General features: G+C 42.2%; 1 protein-coding gene across 3 annotated transcripts in view; it reads left to right on the forward strand.

Moving 5' to 3' along the window:
- LOC129745684 (POU domain protein 2-like) overlaps positions 1-21,180 on the forward strand; it is a 202,635-nt gene that overhangs the window by 70,506 nt on the left and 110,949 nt on the right. The gene's annotated exons all lie outside the window — the stretch shown is intronic.

A 21,180-nucleotide genomic window follows, 5' to 3' on the forward strand; every position in this document is an offset into this window, starting at 1 on the left:
GCGTCGTCAAGGTCCTCGACGTTTCGCTTCTCGAAGAAATCATTTTCAAGGACAGTTTTTGGTTTAATTATCTAGTCAAAGCATGGTAACGAAAAAAAATTTTTGGATTCAAATTGAAGGATTTGTTATCGATCTACAAATCATTTCAAAAGTATGATAATTTTTTAGAACTTAAGAAAGGTACCCAGGAAGTGCTAAGAGAATAGAACGAGTACTTACAAGAACCGAAACTGACTAGAAAGGCAAGAAAATTGCCTTCCAGCCCACCAGTTTAGCAGCAGCCCATCATCCATCAAAAAAGCAAAGTAGATTTTCTCTCCCAGGGTCACCGCCGCCAAGAGGCCGGCCGATTATTAGATATTCCGAAACGGGGCACACCACATATTCTAATCGTTTTCACCTTCCTCGAATCGATCAAATTTCCGCGTTGTTGCTGCTCATTCGTGACGACGACTCCGGGAGCCCGGAATTTGTTCTGCCTTTTTGACTTATCGCCTATTAGTCAGCAGAAGTCTGAGGCCATGTGTTTGAATTTGTAGGTATGTAAATATCTTGGACAATCAACCACCCAAAGTGGTACCGAGAGGTTCCCCGGACTTAGTCCATTGAATGGTTCAGCGAGGAAGCCGACTAGCACGCCATTACCACAGACCACAGCTTTCGGCTGACTGAAGCCGGAGGAGAGCCCATAATTATAATATTCAAATGATTGTGATATTTTGATTGCCTGCGCCTCCGAGTTGATGTCGGTTAATGATGTGATTGCTCGGAGCCATCGAGGCGATTTGTATTCTTTTTTCTGGATTTTTAAGTGATTACTTCAAACCACCTAGCAGATGGATGGTTTTCTTGGTATCTACTAAACAAATCCATAACTAAATGCCATCTTAAGTGTTTCTTGCTTTAACTATATCAAGATACCAAAACAAAGCAATCGAAAGATTTCTTTTAATTCATATAAAAAAAAGGTTTAGATACCGGAGAAGTAGGCATTGTGTGGATGACAACGCACGTGTTTTTTCGGGTTCGTGAAAATTTTCTCTTATTTGATTATTTTAAATAGATGATTTTTGATTAATTGCTCGAAAATGTGTGCCATTCCGGTCACTCGGATTTCTACTGAAACACTGATCACCGGAAGTGTTTGGGACGAGCTTGTGGGTTGATTGGTAGTGTGATGTGAATAGTGCCTCTTCTGTGCAATTGAAGTTAGGTTTGTGGATATCGTGAATTTATTTAAAATTATGTCACCGCAAAAACTAAACGAAGTTTGCGAACAATCTGCCTTATAATGTCGCTGAGATGTAACCACTTATATATTTCATAAGTTCCGACGTGATAGCGGAGGATATGTGTACCAAAAATGGTTTGTTTGATCAAAAACCTTTTGATGTGAGAAATGGGCTGGGACTGCCGTTTTGACACATTTAGTCAAAAGTGTTTATTGGTCTCCGGTTGATTCTCCGGATACCTCATGATGCAGAATTATAACAATCAAGTTTAAAGCCTAAACATTGAAATAAGTATTTTGGATGTGATTGTTTAATAAGTGATGCTGGTGCTGGTGTGGAACAGTAAGTTTTTTTTTTTAATTCGAGCGATCGCTATAGCAATCTCGGCATGCTGCGACCAGAGAAATTCTGAGCGCTGATTGTGGACTTTTTGAAAATCCCCTAAGCTTTTAATGGCATGAGGATAAGTAGGTATACTTTCATTACAGAAATTCTAGAATCCTTTTCAATTGATATTTACGAGGTGGGATGTTAAAAAAGAATAACAATGTTTTAAATTATATTCGTTTTTTAGAAATAGCTTAACTCTATTATTGGGGATTCGTGGGGGGATTAGACAGGTCATAAAATGATCGAAAAACTGAAACACAATGGATTATGGGTTCAAGCCAGCCGGAGTATCTCGTCAAATTTGAAATCATGACTGAGTTACTTAGGTACCTGTACGTACTTACATGAAAAAAAGTTCAGATACTGGTATTTCGATTGAATCGAAAATGCTCTCTGAAGAAGATAGTAAGTTGCTCTCGAAATACCGGAATCTGTACTTTTCTTAAATCTTATATATAAGAATGGAGGCGTTTTCTTTGTAACACCATTACGTATGAATGGTCTGTCGGAATTAAGTGAAATTTGGTGTCCGAGGGTTTTCGGGCCAGAGATGGTTTGTATAATAGTTTCGAGATTATCACTTTTTATGGAAGGGGGGCTCCTATACAAAATCAACTAGAAACGGGACAAAACTCGAACAACTTGAAGATGATTTTCATGAAAACTGATTCACGAGCACTTAGAAGTTGAAGAACTGTAAACATTTTCCAACGATTTATTAAGCAACAGGTATAACGAAGTTTACCGGGTCAGCTAGTTGTAGTATAATTAAAAGAAATCTTTCGATTGTTTTGATTCAGTAGAATTATTCAACCAAGAAGGCATATTAGAGTATATTAAGATCTTCATTTCTGTAATAGATTATAGAGTGGTATGCTGCAAACAACGTCCAAGTGCTTATGCACAGAAATCGCTCCGCGCTTGAAGAAGTGAAATAGATTGTTTAAATCAAACAAGCGTTGTAGAAGGAAATTGCAATGTCCATTTAAATTAAAATCAAACGAGTGTTTTTTTTGTAATATTAACATCTTTTTCAAAAAAAAGTAATTCAAATTTCAATACCTTTTTCGTTCAAAATCACTCGGGCACTAAAATATACTGGAATAAAAAATGACAATTTCAGAGATACATTCCTTTCTAAAAAATCCAATCGAAAGAGAGGGACTTCAACAAGGCTTAACTATAATTATAAGCACATTAGAGAGCTCTATCTTTTCTGAGACTTAGAATAGTTTGAGGCACATGGAATCACTGTAGGACTAAATTTGTTCACAATATCTCCCTTCTTATATTGTAATGACCAGAAGTTGATTCAGAGAATTTGACATTTCCAGATTTCTAGAACTTGGCATACAGATGAGAATGTCAGTCAAATATTTCGGCTTTGAAGTTTTGTACATCCCCACCTTCATCACACTTCGTGATATAACCTTCCTGCTCCCAACCTGCCCCTTCCTACCCCATTTGCGATGCGACTCTTCTGCTCCCAAGCTTCCCACATAAAGTTTACATTTGAATGTGAATCTGTGCAATTATTGCCGCCTTATGAAGACAATTATCATTAGTCTTATTATTTTCCATCTGCTGGATAACCCGTTCTCTCTTTCTCGTAAAGCAACGCCGGCCACTCTGTCCAGTCCAGGCCACAAAATGATGACCATTTATAATCTTCTGCTGCGCACTTTTTTCTCAAATTTAAGCTGCGTGAGACATCAACATCCCTCCTCGTCTCCTCGCTTTGGATCACCAGTTTGATATCACAATGTGACCTCCACCTCTCCTGCTGCCCCTCTAACGACAAACATCTCTTAATTGGAATAATTCAAAATTATGAAAATGAGACCTCCGTCGTCTTCGCTTCGATTGTGCGCCGGGCAGCCGCAAATCACCAATGGCGTGCGATGAAACAACAATTATGAAAATAATTTCGTTTAGCCTAAGCACTGATTCATTATATACAAATGACAATTTTTCTTCTTCTCTCTGTCGGCAGCAAGGTTTTATTATTTTTGGACACATTAAGCTTCACTGTTGTCCCCGTCTGTCCGGCGTGGGCATCGACATCCGCCGATTTGTGGGTAGTTTTGTTTTTATTTTTGTTTTGTTTTGTGATGATGAGATACTCTCGTTAGACAATCAGCCTTGGCGCCAGTGGCGCCCGATTCGGACGTTTTAAGAATTTGCGTGAAACTGGGCAGGTGGGTGATCCTAATGTCGGGGAAGGTTCCTAAAATGGTTTGAAACCCTTCCCTAAATCTGGAAAGGGGAGGGGGGGGGGGGGTTATCCCAAACAAAAGTAACATGCTTGCCTAACTCATGAATTGATCAAGCAAATGGAACAAAATTAGATATGAGAGTGTATTTTTGTTCCGATAATGATTTGATCTGAGCTGAACAAACAAATGGAACAAAATTTGGCATGGGAGAGTATCTGAATACATGAGAACTTTCTCTGATGAGCATAAAGGAAGGAGGAGGGGACTCCCATAGAACTTCCATTCCAGTGGGGAGATAGGAAAACGAAGATAGGAGTAAGGTTTCACCATTTTTTTTAAACTCCCTATCGAGGAAATAAAAATTTGGCATGGGAAGGTATTTGAACATAATAAATTTTCTATGGCTATGTAAGACACCTCTCTCCTTCCAGAAGGGTGGAAGGGGGGCAAGTGGAAAGAAAAGAAAAGGGTTTTCATATATTTTTTGATTTCTTGCATTCGAAACTAGAAATGGTTTTATGATGATTTGGTACCCCTCCCTCCTCCCAGTGTAAAGAAAAGTAGGGGGAGGGAGAATCCCATTCATTTAATACACCGGGTCAGCTTGTTTAATATAAAATTTATATTTCTGGATTATGCATGCATTCGATTTGTGATAAAGTAGAAATTTGAATGACGCTCTCTTCAAACATATTTTTCATAGAAAATGTCAATTTTATGTTATGCCTTTGATTTATTTACCAAATCCTCGAACAATTGAAAGTGTTTTGAAAAATAACAATAGCTTCTCGAAACACCAGCAACAAAACACAGTAGGCAACTCTTTAAAAACTCGTTAATTTTTCAGCAAAACTATTTAAATAATGGGCGTCTTGATGTTACGTTTTCCCAAAAAAAAAACTTAGCCAAAATAGTAGGGTAAAAGAAGTCGTTCAGCATTAGGCCTGAGATTTAATCGGATGCAAAGCGGAGAAGCTTTTCCAAGCACTGCTGCTCGGGGATTTCGTTTTCCCACATTACCTCGGCTACCGCCGCACCTCACCTTTAAAAATCCCACGCAAATTCAACGCTCGGTTATAGGATAGATTCCAATAATGGAGCATCTGCATGTTAAAATGGTACATCCGCCTCGCGGATCAAACTAGTTTTCCCAAAGCAACGACAATTATGAAACTTGTTAATTGACACACCTGAAAACATGTTTCGTTACGACAATCAATGGGGAAATACGTGTTTCCGTAATCTACACCGAAAACCGGATGTGCCCCCGGGGATCGATAAAAGGTGAAGTAAACGAGGATTGTGTCACATTGAACCTTTCGAAAGTTTGTTCCTTGATTCTATTTGAAAAAAAAACCCAACCTGAAAACATCATAGTAGGCCTTGTTCGATAAAGTTATGAATGAATGAATCACGTTTCGTCGTCGTCGTCTCCGTAGTACGTACTTATAGTAGGCCTTGGCTCCGGAAAGTTGAATGAATCGCCCGGGTCGCTTCACACCCGACGAAAGACAGCTCGAACTAATTTCAAAAATTGCGCCTACTTGGTTGGTTCCTTTTTGTGGCCCGGCTGTTGATCGGTCGGCGGCATAACCTGGTCGTCGGTTTGTTTGGATCAATGATGATGTTGATTGCCGGGAGCGGTTCCAAGTTTTGTTTTTGATTTACCAAAATATCTCGGTGGGACGACTTCGGGGAACCGACTCAGAGCTATGAAAATGAGAAGAAGGAGAAGCGAAGCGCAAGGTCTCTTGCCGGTGGAAATAATTATAGGTGCTGCCGTCCGTCGAGACCCAGCCGTTAGATGGATGATGAAGTTTTTCGGGAAAGGCCCAATCTGTGTGGCTTACAGAAGATTAATTAAATTTTTGATCATTCAAGGGACGAAAGTGCAGCGTCGGGAATAATAAGACAGGAAATGCATATCAGAAAACTAGCGATACACTCCAGATTTGAATGCTTTTACTGCTAATTATGATTGATTAGATATTTCTGTAATTATTCTTTAAAAAAAAAGTTATTCCTACCCATATGCTTGGAGAAGGATTCGTCATCGTCATATATATATTTTTTTATGAAAATTGGTTAGTGGTTATTCGGACCACCACCATCTGTATTAGAAGCAGCTCACTATCCCATCTAGGTTGGCTCATGATTCTTGGAGCTCATCTTGGGGCTCTGCCACTTTCTCACAGGATCTCCTTTGACTATATCTCTCAGGTTGATCCCTGGCGTGATGATCTTTTCCTTTAATCAAGGATCATATTGCCCCTGAATACATTTGATCTCCCATTCGCGAGCATAAATCTGCATGATTGTGCCCAAGGTCGTTCGTATTGGACAAAGCGATTGGGTACCTCAAACTGGAACCGCTTATTCCAAGACATTTCGTACCAATGAGCTGAATTCTGTTTCAAGATCGTATGTTCTCAAAGCTCAAAGTATTTCGTCGCAGGAATCCAAACAAAGCGAAGGCTTCAGCTGTTGTTTATTTGTTTTGTTTTAAATAACCTCATCTGACATCGGTGTCTTAATGATCTGCTTAATAGAATTTCTATATTCAATAAGGCGTTTGAAGTTGAAGTGGAAACATTGAAGTAGCGAATAGTATAATGACTAAAGATGTTGCCATATGAGAGGGTTGTTGCTGCCATATCTCGTGCTTCTTGGTTTCAGAGTTAGCCAATTTCTATTACTGAGGGACTTTTCTGGAGCATAAATGTTACAGCGAAGAAATATCCAGGAGCAGTCAATTTCGTTCCGAAGAATCTTTGCCACGAACAGCGATTGACCGATGAAACGACGATCCGAAAGCATATGAAGTCCAAGCAAGGCACAACAAAGGATTCTCCCAAGGTAGCTCACGAAGAGCGTAACGCACGAACCGACGTTGAATTGAGAAAAGCGTTGCAAGCCAAGAAGCGTTGCAATTCATAACAATCAGACTTACTGTTTTTTACTAAAAATATTTTCAAGTTGTCCGCGTACAGGAGAACTCCACATCCAATGAGCAGAAAGTTGCTGTCGTTACAGAACAACGTAAACAATAAAGGACCCACATTGCTGCCTTGGGGTATCCCAGACTTAGGAATAAAGTCAGAGGAATCAGCAGAACCAATTTTTACAGTCAATCGACGATCCGGTAGGTAGCTTCTGATCCACGCACACAACCGTTCGGAAAATTTTTATCAACTTTTTCAGAAGAATGTCATCTGGATCGAAGCAAGCGATGGACGGCAGCATGGAAAAACTCAAACCAAACCTGGTGAGGCAATTCCGATTATCTTTTTTCTTTCTCGTTTTTCCTGCTTCTTTCGTTTTAATTTTCTCAATAACATGCCTATCAGGCGCAGAGAGGCTATTTTCATTGTGAGTTATTAATCATGTTTTCTTGATAATCTTCTATCATTTGGATCCTTAGATTCAACTAGTTAGCGTAATTCTTCACGTAGCATCAAAACGAAATACTTATTGAAACTATAGGGATTAACTATAGGGATTCTGCTGCTGCTGCTCAAAATTAACATTTTTATTATGTTATTTTTTTAGTCTAAATAATTGTTTTAGTGTTACACAGTTGGTAAAAATGGTAAAATATCCAGGTAAAGGTAAGCCTTGAGTGTTTTGAAAAGGTAAATTTGATACTTTGCTATTGCATTACATATCGTTTCATTTATAATTTTAAATATATAACTATAAGAACGTTCAATCAGTTGCCAACTGGGCAGGTATCTACACGCATGCGGAATACCTGTCGAAGATTCATAACACTGAGAATGTTATGAATTTTATACGGTTGCGAAACTGTTTGCTCGTTCTACAAATAAGACATACACACACACACGAAATTCATTCATTACATGACAGTTCACACGAAGCCATGGTGTCGGGTATGTGCTAATTTGCATTGAAGATTGGCCGAACTTATAATCTAAAGAATGCAATTGAGCGCATACGTTGGCGAAACTGCGGTGAATCCGTGCACCCATGGTGGATTATCTACATACATACATACATACTTTTTCAGAAGAATGTCATAGTTTACAGAATCAAATACCGCTTAAATATCGGTATAAATCGCTCAATTTTCTTGCCACTATCCATGTTTGATATGGTGAAGGATGTAAAATCCATTATGTTACAGAGTTGTGGCGTACTTTACCGCCGTTCCCTTCTTGCGTCAGCGCAACGAATGTTCCAGAACATTCCACTCATCGAGAACGTTCGACATCCAGAACGCACGACGCTTGCGCCAGCCAATCAGCGCCACGGCAATTGCGTCAGCCAATCAGCGACACGCAATATCAGGTAGCAGCAATTACCGGCGACAGACAATAGCCGGCTACCAACAACAACAACAGCAGACCACAGTCGACAGCGAAAGCAGACAATAGCGAACAACAATAGCAATAACATACAACCAACTGCATGTACAATAGCATACACGACATATTCGATATCTCACACACACATACACAGCACACAGTATAAAAAGCCAATAGTTGTATATAGAAACGAGTATTAATAAAGTTTACGTCAAACAGTGAACACGCATTGTTAATCGATATCCGATAATTTGGACCCCCAAATTTTGGTGACCCCGACGTGATCAAAAGGAACCAACCGTGGCATCAGTAAACCAGAGCATCTAGTGGTGAAAAAAAACTCTCCTGAGGAACATCAGTGATTTTAGTGGAAAAAAACCACCAGTGGAACCATGGCCCAAAACGACGTGAAAAGTGAACATTCACTAGCAGCCGAACCAGCGCTGATTTCTAAAGTCAGCTATCCTGCATTTGATCCGGACGACATCGAAACTTGGTTCTTGTGTCTGGAAGCCGCGTTTAGCGTGAATTGTGTCAGGAGCGACAGGAACAAATTTCACACCGTGATTGTCGCTCTTGGGCCCCGTTGTAAATTTGTGCATACCACAATTGCACAATGCACCGAATCTACGAATAACGACAAATACGAAACACTGAAATCCGCCGTGATTTCGCATTTCCGCCTTTCTGATAACCAGCGACTAACGAGTTTGCTTTCCGGAATGATTCTAGGTGACCAGAAGCCGAGCGTTCTTCTTTCGGAAATGCGCCGCCTGGGTGGTGACGGGTGTTCGGACAACGTTCTTTCCAACTTGTGGCTCCGTGCACTGCCAGTCACAGTGCGTTCCATCATCGCAGCGATGCCAACCGCCTCATTGGACGAACAAGCGAAAGTGGCCGACAAGATTTTGGAAGTCCCGAGGAGTGATCCGCCATCCGTTCACTCCGTCGAACCGTCCGCATTGGAACAACGCATCGAGGCACTTTCTCGCCGTCTCGATCAGGTGCTTGGTGGAAAATCTCGCAGTCGTGAGCGGCCGACGTACCGAGATCAGACCCGATCTTCAAACCGTCGCTCACAAACGCCCTCCCGGTCAACAAGCTCCCGCCGATGGATATGTTGGTTCCACTACCGACATGGTGCCCAGGCTCAGAAGTGCGAGAAGCAGAGAGGAGACAACGCCAACGTGCCGTGTATATTCTACGACGGCAAGTTGAACGTGTACACCCGGCCAGCAAAAAATCAGCAATCACCCGATTGCACGCAATCATCCGAAGCCTCCTTCGAACCAGCACAAGCCGATGTATCCAGCATCGAACTCAACAAGGACATCCTGCGCATCCACGTGCACGATCAGCAATCAGCACAACAGTTTCTCATCGACACTGGTGCTGATATTTCCGTGCTACCGCCAACACCACGAGAACAGCTTCACCCTTCACCGTCTCATCGTCTCTACGCAGCAAATGGCAGCCCCATACAAACTTATGGCACCAAGCGGTTGCAATTGGACATCGGACTCCGCCGATCATTTGTGTGGATTTTCACTATCGCCGATGTGAAATCCCCGATCATTGGAGCTGATTTTTTGAAGCACTTTGATCTTCTGGTGGATCTGAAACGCAACAAACTGATTGACAACCTCACCAACCTGCAAGTGAACAACATCAACGCTGCCTCCGAGCCAACGATAACCACATTTAATGTGAACTCGCCCTTCTCAGACATCCTGAAGGAATTCCAAGACATCACCATCCTGAATATGAACCATCATCCGACCAAGTCGAACACCGTCCATCAAATCATAACGACAGGCCAACCAGTTTTCTGTCGTCCCCGCCGGTTGCCACCCGACAAGCTGAAGGAAGCCAAAGAGGAGTTCCGTTTCCTCATGGAGCAGGGAATATGCCAACCATCGAAAAGTTCCTGGGCCAGTCCTCTACATATGGTACGCAAATCCAATGGCAAATGGAGACCGTGTGGTGACTATCGGAATCTCAATGCCATCACCGTTCCCGATCGTTACCCAGTGCCACATATCCAGGACTTTTCCAACATCCTCTATGGGAAATGCATTTTCTCATGCATTGATCTGCAACGTGCCTATCACCAAATTCCCGTAGCACCGGAAGACGTACCGAAGACCGCAATTACGACCCCGTTTGGCCTTTTCGAGTTCAAGTTCATGACATTCGGATTGCGAAACGCTGGTCAAACTCTCCAGAGGCACCTCCATCAGATTCTGAGCCACCTGGAATATGTTTTCCCGTACGTTGACGACTTATGCATCGCCTCCGCCAGCATCGAAGAGCATAAACAGCATCTGCGTCAAGTATTCCAGATCCTGAGGGAAAACAACCTGACCATCAACGCCAGCAAATGCCAAATTGGGAAATCTGAGGTGAAATTCCTGGGTCATCTCATCACTCCCGAGGGCATCAAACCAAACCCGAGCAAGGTCGAAGCTGTGCTGAATTTTCCTCAACCTACGACTGCCCGGCAGATGAAGCGATTTTTAGGAACAATAAATTTCTATCGTCGTTTCCTGCCCGGCGCTGCCGCTCAGCAACAGTTGCTCCAGCAAATGATTACCGGTAACATTCGAAACGACCAAACACCTCTGCAATGGAACGAGATCACCCTCGCAGCTTTCCAACAGTGCAAAACAGCTCTAGCTAATGCTACTCAACTCGCTCACCCATCGGCCCAAGCGAAATTAGCATTAGACGTCGATGCTTCAGGAACAGCAATTGGCGCTGTTCTGCACCAAATCACCGAAAAAGGATGCCAGCCACTCGCATTCTTTTCCCGCAAATTGAAGGAAGCCCAACGAAAGGCAAGTACATACGATCGTGAGCTCTACGCAATGTACGAAGCGGTCAAGTACTTCAAGGACACCCTCATTGGACGTGAGTTCTGCATCTACACCGACCACAAGCCACTCACTCATGCCTTTCAGCAGCGTCCCGAAAAAGCGACGCCAACCCAAACTCGTCATCTAGGTTTCATCAGCGAGTATACAACGGATATTCGACACGTTCCTGGTGAGTCGAACAAGGTTGCCGATATGCTCAGCCGAATTGAAACCATCTCGACCACTAGCGAAACAATAGACTTCGAGCAAATGGCCACCCAGCAGGAAACCGATCCCGAGCTACAGCAGTATTTGCGATCCCCTCCAGCAAATACTAGCTTACTGCTGAAGAAGCTCAAGTCGCCTTTATCCTCAACACCGATCTACTGTAACATCTCCACCGAAGCCATCAGACCGTTTGTTCCGAAAGAATTTCGGCAAGCAATCATCAGAAAGCTTCACAATCATTCGCATCCAGGCATACGATCAACGACACGACTTGTCAGTGATCGATATGTTTGGCCATCGATTCGTCGAGATTGCAAAAATTTTGTCACACATTGCCTGCCCTGCCAAAAATCTAAGGTACACCGGTACAACAAAACGCCGGTTGTGCAAATTCATACCCCATCGGATCGTTTTGCACACATTCATATGGACCTCATCGGACCTCTGCCTCCATCGGAAGGAAATGCCTATTGCCTCACGATGATAGACAAATTCACCCGTTGGCCAGAAGTCATACCAATCCCAAATATGACTGCCATCACCGTCGCTCGAGCATTCGTTAACGGCTGGATCTCAAGGTTCGGAGTACCAGTCAACGTGACGACTGATCTTGGTCGTCAATTCGAGTCGGAGCTCTTCCGTGAGCTGAACACTTTACTTGGAATAACGCATCTTCGCACAACGCCATACCATCCCCAGGCAAATGGACAAATCGAGAGGACTCATCGCCAACTAAAAGCAGCGATTATGTGCCATCAAAACGCTAAGTGGACAGAGTCGCTACCTCTCGTGCTCCTCGGAATGAGAACCGCCCTCAAGGAAGACCTTCAAGCGACGATCGCTGATATCACCTACGGCACTTCATTGCGTTTGCCAGGTGACTTCTTCGTCGATAATCAACTGAAACAACCGTCATCGGAATTCGTGGCCGACCTTAAAAAAGCCATGAATAGGCTGCGACCAACGCCTACGACCAACCACGCCAAGAATGCAACCTTCATCCAAAAGGATCTGCAAACCTGCAGCCACGTCTTCGTCAAGGTATGTGCCATTAAGCCTCCACTGAGTCAACCTTTTGATGGCCCATACCTAGTACTTTGCCGGAAGAAAAAGGTATTCATCATTGACATCAACGGCAAGCGTTCGCCGATTTCAATTGATCGCCTGAAAGCCGCATTCATCGTACCCGACGAGCCAACTTCTTCAACCAACTCAACCCAGCCTTTGGTCGTCACCGATGACAGCAACCCTGCAGTTCGAACCCGTTCAGGACGCCAGGTCAAAATACCATCCAAATTTTGGAACCATTAAGGGGGGAGTACTGTGGCGTACTTTACCGCCGTTCCCTTCTTGCGTCAGCGCAACGAATGTTCCAGAACATTCCACTCATCGAGAACGTTCGACATCCAGAACGCACGACGCTTGCGCCAGCCAATCAGCGCCACGGCAATTGCGTCAGCCAATCAGCGACACGCAATATCAGGTAGCAGCAATTACCGGCGACAGACAATAGCCGGCTACCAACAACAACAACAGCAGACCACAGTCGACAGCGAAAGCAGACAATAGCGAACAACAATAGCAATAACATACAACCAACTGCATGTACAATAGCATACACGACATATTCGATATCTCACACACACATACACAGCACACAGTATAAAAAGCCAATAGTTGTATATAGAAACGAGTATTAATAAAGTTTACGTCAAACAGTGAACACGCATTGTTAATCGATATCCGATCATTTGGACCCCCAAAGAGTGTTAAGAAAAAATTCCATGCTGATATCGCTAACGATCCTCTCAAATACCTTCGAGCAGGAAGTTAGCGATGTGATACTGATTTAAAATAAAAATAAAAATCATCTACCGAAAAAAAATTTGGTATGTGATGATAATGCTTCTAAATAAATGCTTCTCGTTCATTTTCACCATCTTCAATTTCTTCTATCTTTCTATCCGTCTATAAATGTTTCATAATCTTAAGATGTCCTTTTCAAAAAGGACATCACTATTCACCGATAAATTAAGCGGCAAATATAAGTTACGGTGATCAATCTCTTCATGAAACTTTCCATAATCTTTGAAAATTCAAGACATTGTATGATGAAAAAAATTCTCAAAAAATGTTGTTATTAAAAACGCCGTTTCGGTGATTGTTCAACATTTACCTTCCGCTGTCAACAATCGAATATCGTTTTAATTATTCCAATGATCCAGGTTTTGCCAGGTAACCGATACGGACAATCAGCTTACACATTTAATGAACGTCGGAGTACCGGCTGTATTTCCCCCATGCTCCATCTCCTCTAACTGACAATTAGACTCTGTGGGGATGGAAATGACATTTTAATTAATGCTCCACCACACCGTTCGATAATGGCCGAGTCCCGCTAATAGGCCGTTTAAGTAAATACTGAAAATTGCACTTGGTCGGCAATAAATATCAATTTGTTAATTGCAGCCGGGTGGCGAGCCGTCCATCCCCTCTCGCGTTCTCTTACTTTTTCCATCTCTATCTCTCCTTATAGATGGTGGTTTTTTTGCTACTTCATCTAACAGCAAACTCTATCTTCCCCTGCGCTTTTTCGCGTCCCCCATCGGTTGGTTGTATGCATTTCATATTGGATCGATTCATAAGGCGATCGAAGGCAGAGAGAGAGAGAGAGAGAGAGAGAGAGAGAGAGAGAGAGAGAAAAAACCAGATCCAGCTCTAATAAGCATAGATGACTAATAGATTGGTTAAGTTAACAACGATCCGCGAGAGGGCGGACACACATTCAAATTGATGGTTATTGATCATGACCATAATTAAGTCATCATTATTTCCGATCCGCTGGTAATGAGTTGCAAATGGGGAGCGTGTGTTAGCAAATGATCCATTCGAATTGCAATGGACACTTTTTCGGAGAGTTACTTAGAGTTTAGTTTTTTTGATTTGGCTGCCTTTGAAAATTCTGCACTAACAAGTAAAACATCTTCAGTCTGAAAAGCTTCAGATTATAATAAGACCTCAAAGCACCGGTATCAGTAGCTGAACTCTGGTTGAAAATTTACATTGTTTTCATAATTTTATTAATCTTTTGTGCTCCCGTAAAAAAAAAAACAATTATAATAAACAGAAGGCTAAGCAAAGCACCTCAAAATGCAATCCATCTTCCATTTCTCCTTGATATGTAAATATGTGAGGACCATCATTTGCTCTTTAAGATCAACCCGTGCAGATAGCCACTGATGAAACACCCCTCGGTCATTTAGCTGTTGGTTGGTTTGTTTTTATTTTGCGCGCACCTGACAGATGGAAACAGAAAAGCGACTACTTTCAAACAGTATGCATGCTTAAGCCTACTAAGATCGTGTCGCCCTCGACGAATATCAAATGAAGTCATTTATAGGCCCCTCGACCATTGCGCCTTGCATATCGTAAATCATACCGACTTTATTGTGGAAGCGATTGTGGTTTTTTGGTGCAGAACGAAGCCACTGACTGGTATAGTAGAGCTTAAGTAGTTAACGACGACACTTTTGGAAAATCCGCACAGAGCTGAGCCAGAGCTAATGTCCACTGCTGGCCAACAGAACGATCCGTGTACCCCTCGACGATGCGACGGTAGTGTGGGGAACAGTAGGGCGGTTCGAATGTAAATGTGCCTGGCTGCGTTTTGTGATGCTCCAAGATAAATGTATTTTCACTTGATATCGTCGGACCCCTCAACGATGACGAGTGGGTGCTATGCAAACCGAGCTGCAATAATAAAATATGAATAATTTCAACAATTTTTTTTTTTCGTTGGCCAGTCGCTCAGTTAAAATTTGTGTATCAGTGGCCTAAATCAGCCATTTGGAAAGAAAAGCGAGCGGATTCAACTTTTTGAAGAAGATTCTTGCCCAACGATAGACCTCAGAAGGTGACGGGAAGTTTAAAAAGTCGGTGAAAAAATCCACGAAAAACCTATTGAATGATAAAATACAAGATTTCGAAAAATAACTGTTTTAATCATAGTAGGCCGATACAGTTGAGGTCGACCTGCGTATGATATAAAGACATATTCTGGCTGAAAAATTGATTCAGATTTTCAAAATAAGAAGCTTGATTCAATATTGCTAAACCTAGTTGAGGTTTTTTATTACATTACGGTACATCGATGTCACTCGTCGTCGAATGAGAAAAAACATTCGCTTTTCAGTGATTGTCGTCATCAAGATATGTAAATGCTGTCCATCGGAGCATTTTTCTCTTTAAGTACCTTTTTTTACCGTCTTTAGGTGATTACAAAACCCTATCCGTTACGATATGGTAATCGCGACGAACCGTGCTAATTTATGTCTATCTCCGCGGAAGCATTGTGCCATGCGATATGAACGTTACTGTCACTGCTGCTGCTGCTGATTTGCCTTCCAATCGCTACCTGTTGGCATTGTTAGGGTAAAATTTTCTCAACTGACCCGAGAACGCGTGGATAACGTACTTTCTACCTTCCGAATAGCTTGATTTCTTCCAAGACAAGATTGTTGCTGGGTGTCAGTATCCGGTTGCTTTTTGCTGCTCGAATCTTCTCGGGACCCTGAAAATCGGTTGAAGTTTTAATACCTTGTAGTGGCAAAGTGGTGCTAGGTTTTTGGCCTTATCTGCATAAGCGATGGGTAACCATCCTTGAAGTGGAACTCGCTGGACAGAAACCACCCGCTCATAAGCATACGCGTCCAGCCAAGCGAGAGCTATCAAACATTTTCTGGACGGTGGCGCCTCTTCTTGCGATCTTGATGAAGTTATGAGATAACCAGCAAGCCAAGTGTGAGTAGTGCGAGAAAATCACACAGTAGGCAGGCAGAAGAAGCGCGTTAACTTTGACTGATAGCTTCTCTTCGCGGCCTACTTTGAATATCCACGTGGCGTGGAGTAACTCTCTATTGCTTCATTCGAAGCCCGCAGCTCAAAGCCATCGAGACAGGTGAAATAGGTTGTGATTATCGTCGCGTGAAAGGAATTATATTATTTTGTAGAGCCAGACAGACAGGCGGCTAATTAGTGCAGTCCGATGTTATTTGCATAAACAAACGAGGAGCGGTGAGTGTTGTTGTTGATGTTTTTGCCGTTTTTGCGCGTATTATGAGCTGTACATCCGGGCTCGTTTTAAGACCTTTTACTTTACAAGATAGTAAAAAAGCTATAATGGCCGTGTTGGCGACGTAATTAATTTGTTACTGCTTAATGATGATCTAGATCGGGTGGCAATAACTTTTATAATATGATGCAAATACCTGAGTGAAAAAAAAAACACAAGTACATCATGAAATTGCGCCGTACATCATTCCGGAAGAATTTGCTCACATACTCTCTTCACGGTAACTCTTGGTAGGGCCGTCGAAAATAAAACATGGCTACAATACATGGCCCGAGCATTATACTTCTTGAATGATCACACACAAGACATCAAGTGTACCCAATTTGCGCATATCCCTGGGTGGTACTTTTCACGCACCATAAATTTACGTTCAAAATGCAAGTTTCGATCAGCTTTGAAAGAATTATGCAGATCAACCGAAGATAGTTGTTTCGAGAATAAAACAAACTTATGAGAACTTTCGGGAAGATGCAAAATCGAAGTGTTTTTCACTCAGGTTTCACAGTATTTAACTAGAACATAGTTAGAGATGCTATACATATAAGTTTTCAACGTAGGACATCTGATCGATTCTTATGACTACTGACAGTCAGTTATCAATCAAAGCAACCGAAAAGGTTGTCATTTTCGGTTTGGCTTTCTAATGGTAAGTGTTTATGTCGCCATGATAGTTATGGGTCCTGGATACACCTTTTCTTTTTTTAGATAAAAACGCAGTTTCGTCAGGTTTCGTCAGTGTCTTTTGCAACATTGTATTTCAAACAATCGAAGGGGAAACTATTCTCATCATTTTAAGAAGCGATTCCAGATCTTTGGAAAAGTCACCTTGTATCTTACAAACCGAAATTTTCATCACTACTCTGCCAGACCAAAAAAAAAGTAAAATCACCCCTCAACATAACACTAACCGAGAGCTTTCGCGCCTACTACGATTGAGCTGAGTGTGGCTACGATGGATGGCGCATGGGAGTTAAGAGATAAAGCCATAAAATTCATCGTAAAGAACTGTCAAAATATTTATTACTTCTTTTTATGCCCTTGCCGTGTAGAAGTCATCTCTTCTTCCCTTTCTCTTTTGTGTCGAGTCATATTTTCATTATGGCGCTAGTCTTGGCCGTCGTCGGCTTCGTGGTCATCATCGAAAAAGCCCTTTATCTTCAGCGGCCCAACCGCGCGCGGACACCTCTCGGACTGACTGACTCTCGGTGGCAATCGTGCTCATCTTTCCGCCAGCTCTGCTTCCAGCTCCGTCCCAAGATTGTATCCGATGACCAATGGGAAACCCATTGAGCAGCTCAACACAAGTATAAATCATAATTTAAATTAAGTGACTTTTTATTACCTTTATCTTGCGCCCGAGTGTCTCTTTCTCTCTTTTCATCCTCTTGGTGTTTATAAGAAAATGTTAGTAGGACCAACTGACCAAAGCTGGAGCCGAGATTCATCAACCTCACTCCGACTGATCATGATCCTTGGCCGAACAAAAAAAAAGCGCTGTGCACCAAATTATAATCTAAATGGTGCAGCTTCAAATTAAATAATAAATGAAATCATTAAATTGCGATATTTGATGCATTTGTTTTGTCCTGGTCGGTGTCTTCCCTTTAAAGATCGAGCCAATTGCATTGTTAAGCTCTCCTCTCTATGAAAACAAAATCCTTTTTTTCGCCCGCTTCGAATCGGCTGCCAAATGGCCACTTTCCGCAGCATCCGAGGCCGATCGAATGAACAACAAAAAAAAACAGCTAAATAATTATGTTGAAAATCACGATTAAATTGTTTCATCTGCTGGAAAGTACCGGACCATAAGCAACGTAAGAAGGGACCGAATCGAGCTCAGTCAGTAACTTATGGGTGGGAAACCGTGCGCTGGAATGATAATAATATAATGATGCTTGATCCTTTGTTTGGAGCGTGAAATTTGACTGAAATTACTTTTCACTCCTGGAGTAAACAAAACAAAAGCCTTTTTGTGGGAAGCAAATGTTTTTGCAAAACAATCAATAAATCAGAACTTACCAGAAACAATGTAGTTTATATCGTGTTTTGAGTAGAAAGTGCATATGTACGGTCAAAATTTGGTCAAGGGAAAACGCGTATAAATCGGTGAAATCGTTTATTTAAAAAATCAAATTAAATTTCTTTTTCAAGTTTAATTAGTATAAAATTCAGAAAAAATATTCAGTTAGGCTTCCGCTTTTCCAAATCCGAATTGCCGGGCCTTACGCTTAACCCCTGCCATCAGATTTTGTACAGCCACCTTGTCCACCTTCTTCGCCGCAGAAAGAAAGTTTGCCTTGAACTGCTGCTCGTCCTTAGCAGTTTTTTGGTCTTCTTTAGGTTCTGCATGACAATAGCCCAGTATTTCTCAGTTGGGCGGAGCTCTGGCCTGTTGGGAGGGTGCTTGTCCATGGGAACCTCCTGCACGTTGTTGGCGGCGTACCGATCCATGGCCTTTTTACCGTAATGGCAAGATGCCAAATCCGGCCAAAACAGTACGGAACAACCGTGTTTCTTCAGGAAAGGCAGCAGACGTTTATTCAAACACTCTTTCACGTAAATTTCTTGGTTGACAGTCCCGGAAGCTATGAAAATGCTGCTTTTCAAGCCACAGGTACAGATGGCTTACCAAACCAGATATTTTTTCGCGAACTTTGACACTTTTATGTGCTTGAAAATATCTGCTATCATTCCCCTTCCTTTTGCCGCATAAAACTCCTGTCCCGGAAGCTGCTCATAGTTGGCTTTGACGTAGGTTTCGTCGTCTATTACCACGCAGTCAAACTTCGTCAGCGTCGTCGTGTACAGCCTCCGGGATCGCGCTTTGGCCGTCGTATTTTGTTTATCATCGCGATTTGGAGTCACAACCTTCTTGTAAGTCGATAGTCCGGCTCGTTTTTTTGGTTCGATGCACGGTTGTAGACGATACACCCAGCTTATTCGCGGCATCTCGGAGAGAGAGGTTAGGGTTTCGCTTGAAACTACCTGCAACTCTCTTTGTCGTCTCAGCGGCTTCCGGTTTTCGATTTCCCCCCGATCCAGACTTCCTGGCTGTCGACAAACGTTCCCCAAACACTTTAATTACATTTGTAACGGTTGATTAGGCAACTTTTAGCGATTTTGCCAGCTTTGCGTGCGAGTAGCTCGGATTTTCGCGATGCGCGAGCAAAATTTTGATACACTGCTCTTCTTCCTTGGACGGCATTTTGACAACTGAAGAGTGAATTCCAAAATCAAAATAGGAGCCACATTCTACACACACACCTTCAAAATGAGGGTAGGGTATACGTCAAGTTGATATTGACCAAATTTTGACCGTATCACCCTTTAGGTATCCTACTTATGTTTCTGGACTATTTTACAAAGATCTTATGTTGTAGAAAAAAATGCTTTTAATTCATCTTTTTGATTAAGTATCGTTCTGATTTTTGGAGCATAAATAGGAACTTGAAATAATATAGGCTGTCAAATCTGAAAAAGACGACGGGTTGCTTTTCTCCAGAAAGTTATGATAGAAATAAAAAAATGGGATCATCTTTTCCCATTCTCTCCTAAACATACAACCACTCCAACGATTAAATTGTTAATGCTCTGAATAGAGAATGTGGAAAATTTGACTAATTTATCTATCAACCGGCTCGCATACCTACTTCCATTGTACGAAAAAAAAAACAACGTTGAATTTCATCAAGGCAGCAATGACATGTGCGAACATCGATTTGTTGCCTTGCTTTCTAATTTATCTGTTGAACTGGGACATTAAAAGACGCTGCACAATCCGGCTCGAAGGACCCAAAGTTGGCTCACAAGCTTGTCATGTTCTGAATGATGAATTTTACATTCCAGTCACATGATTAAAGTTTATTTTACTTCTGAAAAAAGCTCTTCAAAACAAACCATAGTTTTAATTTGTTACTTCTAAATTTTACAAAAATAAAAACACAAAATACGTCCAAAAACAACCTGGACGATAAACATAATAACAGATAAAGTTCCGACAAGCCCGCAAGCTTAAAAGGGCACACTAAAATAAGCCAGCTGATCATTACTGCAAAGATCGCATGCAATTTATCTACGCTCATTTATCGATCGAACTCTCGCACATGCAAATTCGATGAGTGCGCCAGCCAGCACAACAATAAGTCGGACTCGAATTTTTCATCGCCAAATGGAAGAAAATTTCCCTTCTCATCTTTTCAATGTTCCCACTTGCCGCCTTCCACCAGACCAGACCAGATCAGATTCAGATAGGAACTTTTCATTGTTTTGACTACGGCTATTGGAGCGAAAATTCAACTCTTTTAGAGGTCCCTTTTTCATACTCTGAAATTGAATCGTGACTTTGCTGAAAAGAGCAGCCTTCTATGATTAATTAATTTGTTTTTCATTTTAATATTAAGATGATTGTGCTCATTCTTCTTGGTGGATGCCAGAACCGAAGAAGGTGAGTGAGACCCATTTGAGTTAAGCGCCGCCGCCACCCGGGTCAAAAGCAGGAGACCGCCCGAACCAAAACTTCGGAACCGGGTCGAGTTTTGCCTTTTACCGGGGAAAATCTTTCATCGCTCATTCATTCATTAATAACAAAAATCGAAGCCGGCATCAATGCGGCCAGCAAACACCACTCCGGGAAAGAGGAAGTTGGACGCCACCGCCGCGCACCGCCTTTGACCAACAATAGCGCCGGCCGCCGTTCTGCAATACCGGTTCCAATCAGCCGCGACCTGGGACCGGACGATCGACGACAACGATCGACTTTCCGCCGAGCCGGTTCAATTAGACTCGTAAATATTGCTACTTTTT

Source organism: Uranotaenia lowii, chromosome 2 (assembly GCF_029784155.1).
Source record: "Uranotaenia lowii strain MFRU-FL chromosome 2, ASM2978415v1, whole genome shotgun sequence".
NCBI lineage: Eukaryota > Metazoa > Arthropoda > Insecta > Diptera > Culicidae > Uranotaenia > Uranotaenia lowii.